The following is a 6718-nucleotide window of genomic DNA, read 5'->3' as shown; positions in this document are numbered from 1 at the left end:
AATATCTGCAATTTATGTGGATAACAATGCACAGGACATGCTGAACCTTTGTGGCCTTTCTTCTTTCATGATTAAAGAAAATGTTGAGTTTAGTTAGAGGTGAGTGAAAATAAAGATATAATTGTTTTTTTACTCATGTTTGCAGAGCCCCTAAATGGTATCTGTCCCCTGTGTTAAGAGTCCTGCTTGAGCCACATGGGGTACTTCTTTAAGTACTATGGACAATCTCCTGGGCTTTGGTTTTGCCTTCTAATGAATTTTTAGCTCAAGTTAGGAACAATGATACCTTGAAAATATGGAGACTTCCTGTTGGTGTTTCTTGTAGACTGCATTTATTTAGTTGTTTCTTCCTATTTTTCAACAGTTTTTATAATGATCCCCATAAATACCTTGCATCATTTTATTGGATACATTCTTAGAAACCAATATGTTTTGTTGCCATTTGGTATTCTGTCTTATTTTCTAAGTATGGCTAGTGTTTAAATATAGCATTAGTTTTTGAGCTAATAGCTAAGCGACCAGTTTTGGATCTTTTACCAACATGGCCACATAACCAGGCAGTGCTGAGAGTTGCCCTTTTTAAAAATATTTTTATTTATTTATTTATTTATTTATTTATTTATTTATTTATTTATCTATTTATTTATCCATTTATTTTTATGTGATGCTGAGGATCAAACCCAGAACTTCCCATGTGCTAGGTGAGCACTCTAGAGCTGAGCCAAATTCCCAGCCCCTGACAGTTGCTTTTTAATCTTTCCAGTTCCTATGTGCTTCATTTAAAAATTTTCTCCTACAAATTTATAGGACCCACAGTGCAGTGTTAACTGAAGCAGTGATGCCTGTGAGCCTTATTCCTGATTTTTTAAAAAATCTTTCTAATATGTCCCCATTGAGTCATGTGCGGGTATCAATTTTTAGCAGCTAGAGGAGCCAACCACTAAATTTTCATGAATTTTGCAAGCCAGTGTTAAAATACAGCATTATTTAAAATTAAGTTACAGAAATGTGAAACTAAGCCAAACATATTAAAAACAGAGATGGGGTCAAAGGCAGGGATACCACCCCAGGGCCTCTGCCATTGCAGTAGCTTCAGGATGGGCCAGAAATTCCAGCTGTGCCAGGGAGGCTCTTTGTCTCTTCCTTTTGACCAAGATCCTCCCTTCCCCTTTCCCTGGGATGTTACTACTGCAACTGAGTGATCAGAGAATCCAGGGTGTCTCTGGCTGTGTGAGCCCAGCAGGGGCTTCTAACTGGATAGAGCCCCTAACCAGAGCTGTGAGGATGGGGAGATGGGCAGCCATGTTCTCAGTTCTTGTTCTGTTTTTGTTTGTTTGTTTGTTTTGTTTTGTTTTTGCTTAAAATAGCACATTTTAGTTCTGGTGGTCAAGAACCCAAAAAGAATCTTATGAGGCTAAGTCAAGATGTTGGCAGGTTTGCATTCCTTTTAGAAGCTAGAGGGAAGAATCTTTACCTTGTTTCTTCCAGTTTCTAGAGGACACCTGCATTCCTGGGCTCTTGACCACATCATTCCATATCAGCTCCCCTCATCACATCTCTTAAACTGATGCCCTTGCCTCCCTATTATAAGGATTGTGATTATATTGTGCCCACATGGATAATCCAGGAAAACCTCTCCACCCCAACAGCCTTAAACTAATCACATCTGCAGACCATTTTGCCATGTGAGATAGCACTCAGAGGTTTGGGGGTTCTGTGCCTGAGAACATAGACAGGTTAGCATTGCTTTTATTGTGCCTAGTGTATCACAATCTTCCACTGTATCGGTGTTGTATTTCTATATGGGTGATGAGGTCTCAAATCTGAAGAAAATATGGGTAAGAATCTGGATACTTTCTTCATTGAACTTCTGGTCTTGGACCAAGACTTTTAACAATTTTCATACCTATCAATTATTTCTTTCTGGTTATAAAAGGAATTGCTATTATTTTTCTTTTTCAAATGAGAAGACTGGACCAGAGAGGTTAAGCAGAGTTAGTTAATTAATGCTAAAGCTACTCTAGAATTTGAATGTTTGAAGTGTCTTAAAGTACTCACCTGTGAGCTACTGCTTTTGGACAATTCTCAACTAGGATAATAAAAATCCGAATTGGAACAATGATCTTTTTTTGGCAGTGCTAGGGACTGAACCCACAGCCTTGTGCATGGAAGGCTGGAACTCTACCAACTGAGCTACATTCCCAGCCCTAGAACAATGATCTTAACTGACAATATATTCTTTCCTTACCCTACAGTTAAGAGGCTGTTCACAAATTGGAACTTATGCTCCAAAAATTCAATGTGTAAATTGTCTTAAAAGAAATTGGAAGTAAAACATAAATTGGACCTTTGGGGGAAAATATTGGATTCCTGGATCTACCAGTGAATGGGAGAACTTGCCAACTCAGTTCTGTACTTCTTTGGGAGAGAGAGAGAGAAAGTCAAATGCCCTTTTTAAACTCACTTTTCAAGATTAATCTCCTGGATTACTGTTTTACAGAGTTAATATAAGAGTGGAGGCAACCTTGCTGAAGATGAATATTACATAATATTAGAAGAGGTTTTTTTCTTTCAAAAGTATTGATTGGCAGATTTTCTTTAGTTACCACTTTTCAATCAAATCTCTTTGCTTCATCAGAAATGTTTTTTTACAATATCAAGAAAAAAAATATGTCCTAGAAATTGAGTTTACTCTTGCTTGGACTCAGTTGAGGATTGATGTAACTGCACTATAGTTTTCAACAACCCAGACATCAAAATAGTGTCAACATACCAGATTTAAGCAAAATATATATTGAAGCTCTAGCAGAGGAAAGTAAGAACATGTTGGAAATTGAGAATGGTGCTTCTATGGCAGGATATGCGTCTGAAAGACCAATTGCTGTCCTTTTGAATATTTTGCAATGCTTGTTCAAGCTGGAGAACAAAGTTGACTATATTGTTTTAATGGCTTCTCCACTAACATAACCAATGATACTAGTGGGAATTTGATGCCAGTAATCACAACAAAAGGATGAATGCATCAGGAAGCATTAGATAGCAGTTGAAGATCACCCTGTGCTTCTACATAAACTGTGTATTTTATCCTATGGCAAAAAGGATTTTAAATTTCTGGCTAGGACAAAATAATACTTTCTAAAAGCTCCATACATTTTTCAGGGAGTGTTCTGGATTCATGGAACTCTTAAATCTGTATATAAAACTTTTAAATGCTATTATTTTGCTATCAGGCAAGTATTTTTCCTTAAAGGGAATTAGATAACATGGTTAATGTAGTAATAAGGATGATGATGATCTTGTATAAATCTTTTGTGTTTGAGATCAAGCTGAAACAAAAACACTAAAAGACATATTCATTTTTATAAATTATTTATTTAAGTATATAACTTGTTTTTTCAGACAAGTGAATATTGTTATTGAATCATTCTATCACTTGTTCTCAGTAGATGTAACTATTTGACTAAAACTATTAGAAAATGTGCTTACTTTCAGTAGTATATTTTGTTTCTAAGATTATGAGCATAGAAAGTAAGTATAATGTTAAAAATAATGTTTTGAAATCACAATTTAAAGAATGTCTTCATTTGTACTATCATTCAAAATAATTGAAGGTTAATTATTCTATAGTTTTAAAAATTACATTTGAGAAAATATAATCTTTAAATGGGTAGCAGCCACTGTTCACAAGCTATTCTTAACATTGGAGGTAATTTAATAACAACATTAAAATAGTATTCTTTAATCTCATAGTTAAGAATTTATTTCATATATTCTAAAGAATGAGAGATTTTTTAATGATAAAATTAAAAATAACTAAACTCTTCATGATTCTTCACATACATGAGTGTTGCTTTAAGAGTTCAACCCCTTAGCTGGGTGCATTATCCCATAACTGAAGTCCTAGCTGCCTGGGGGGCTGAGTCTGGATGATCAAGAGTACAAGGCCAGCCTGGGATACTAGTAAGACCCTGTCTAAACAAAACAAAACAAAAAGCATTTAACACCCTTGAGTATTTATGTGATGTAGAATGCACATTATTTCTATATTTGGATGATTTTGCTTTTGTTATGTTGGTGGGGAAAAGGTGACTCTTGAGAATTTTAACCAGATATGAAATAATAAAGGAGTTTTGCTGCATAAAATTGCTTAGGAAATGCATGACTTGATGTTATATGAGTATCATGATTTATGAGTTTTTCTGTTAGGTTTTCATTTATACAATGACCACTTAAAATAATTTAAAACATTTAAGATGCAATTTAAATTATAAATATTGGCTATCCTTTCACTAAAACAGCTATTGTACATTGCATAAGAAATCTCAATCTTGGATCATTCTAGTATAGAATGAAATACACCTTTATTTAAATTTCCCTTATAACAAATCTAATTAAAATATGGTGCCCTATATGTCATAGTATTTATTCTCTGTAATACCTGCTAAAGTACAACTAGCTTCTAGATTTAGGCTATATTGAATTTATTTTTATATATTGTTTTTTATTATTATCATATGCTACCAAAAATAGTAGCAATATTTATAATGTTTTATTAAAATAAGTATCAGAAAATATTGTTTCATAAAAGTGATTTCCAAACTATCTTTTCTGTACCTTTATGTGAACAAATTAATTGTATGCCATTGCCAGGTGAAGTTTGGAATAATTGGTCTTTCTGGTGAGATGTGTACATTTTGGTTTCTTGTTTTCATTTTCAGGGATAAAATAAAAGATGTTATTTGTACTTATAAAAAATCCATGGGTAATCAATTATCAAAACTCACCTCTCACTGCTTTTTTTGTATAGTCTTGCTGTTAACCCTGCTCTTCAGGCTGTTTACATGTCTTCTGTGTGTATAGTGAAAATGCTGTTTGGTGGGTCATGGCATGCCTTCCCAGCCCTGGTTCAGGAACACGACAATGAGGGCTTTGACTTGACCATTTTGGGAACAGTTATACCTGGGAAATGACAGAGGCTGGAAGCCAGGGCTTTGATTTTCCTTATCAGCCTGTTGTTACATATAGGATAATGTGCTTATGGCCAAGACTGGTGCAAGTTCTAGCCTGTTAACTAAAAAAATAAAAGGAGAAAGAGAGAGAGGAGAACTTCTCCCAGTGTGCTAACCTCCATGTGTTGCTTTCCTCTGCAGAAAACACGATGCTCTGTTGGCCTCTGCCTTGCTTGGGGTCCCTCAGTGGCTCAACAGACCTGCCCAGCAGCCATGGCCTTGGGTTTTCAAGTCTAAATCAGAGAGATGGTGAGTCAGCTGCTGTCTCTGCTCCTTCCTCAGAGAGAGCTTGCATCCTTAGTTATTTTTCATTAATATAGTTTAAAAATTAATTTTTGCATTTTAATGAACTTGAAGAAATTGAATTTTTCATGTTATTTTCTGTTTGCTTTATTTTTATTATAAATTTATTTTACTTATTTTATTTTTAGAAAAAAATTCTTTCTTATTGGTTGCCAGAAAATTCTCATAAAAAATTAAGTCGGAGGGAATTATTAGGGGCTCTACATTTTTTCCAATTATGTCATTTAAAACAGGCTATGGAAATGTTACTAGTCAAGTAAGCTGATCATGAAAAACTCATATATATGTAAGTAAATGAGTCAATGTCAGAGCCACTGGAGTTAGTCAACTGGCCACTACACAATGTCAGTGTGATTGGAAGAGTCCATGGCTGCAGATGGGCTATGACCACCATCCCAGTACATCACAATGGAGGAGGCCAGGGGAAGGCTGTGCTGACAGTAGGAATTATTTCCCTAGGTAGTGTGAACAAAGCTGCAGGTTTACTTTGTGGAGTTGTTTCTTTCCATCACAACACTCTAGTGTCATTCAGTAAATTACATTTTCTGTTGCATGAGTAGTAGTTCAAAGTATTACATCAGTGAATAGAGTTAAAAATAAAGTGCTCTACAACCTTCCAAAGAGGTTGGCTGATTTTTCTGTGAAAGGTTAGTTAATTCATTCAGGCAGTAGAGCTTAAAAATAACTGTCTCCTCTGAGCTTTTGTGAATATTGGTGATGTTAGCCTTGGAGTTGAGTATTTTCTCCCTTTATGTAGTATTCCAAAGATGTAGGCTTAAGTAAGGCTTGGGTTTAATTTTATACTTTATAAATCAAGCATGGTACTTAGTAAGTGATGAAATAGATTGCCAGGAAAGGGTTGACACAAGGGATGAGAGAGCATGCTCTTCATTATACACTTTCTTTGCCATAAAGTAATATTTTTTGTCTTGAGGTTTATGTTTAAAGTATTATTTAATCATTTCTAGCATGCCAGGGAAGATACATTCTTATTGAAGCCAGATTTTAGCTAACATGTACATTATCAAATTGGCATTTTTGGTTTGGTGATTACTTTAGCATTGTAACAGGGAGCATGCATATCAGATGGGTTCTTTATCTTGCCAAGTTTAAGAATGAAATCCATGACAGAAAAGAAACAGGATTTATTAGACTAACATAAACAAATCAGAACTCCCAAAGATGAAGTGGTGTCTATTGTGTAGGTGTTTTCACAGGCTTGATCTGTCCCTGTAGTTGATTGGTGGAATGATAGAGTTCAGAAATGGCCAGCCATCTCTCTTTGTTTTGCCTTATTCTTCACATCTGGAGATAAGTGATTTCTAAGCCTTTGTTAGCACAAGGGTGGGGGTGAGGGTTTGTTGGCACAAGACCTTTTATGATTGGTCATGTCTAGGGGCTGTTAA

General features: G+C 35.2%; 1 pseudogene; it reads left to right on the top strand.

Annotated features, from left to right (window-relative positions):
• The first annotated feature begins 2640 nt into the window (after positions 1 to 2640).
• On the top strand, positions 2641 to 3040 carry LOC144252512 (coiled-coil domain-containing protein 126 pseudogene; annotated as a pseudogene).
• The last annotated feature ends 3678 nt before the right edge of the window (positions 3041 to 6718 follow it).

Source organism: Urocitellus parryii, unplaced genomic scaffold, assembly GCF_045843805.1.
Source record: "Urocitellus parryii isolate mUroPar1 unplaced genomic scaffold, mUroPar1.hap1 Scaffold_45, whole genome shotgun sequence".
Taxonomy (NCBI): Eukaryota; Metazoa; Chordata; class Mammalia; order Rodentia; family Sciuridae; genus Urocitellus; species Urocitellus parryii.
This window is presented reverse-complemented; position numbering and strand designations above follow the sequence as displayed.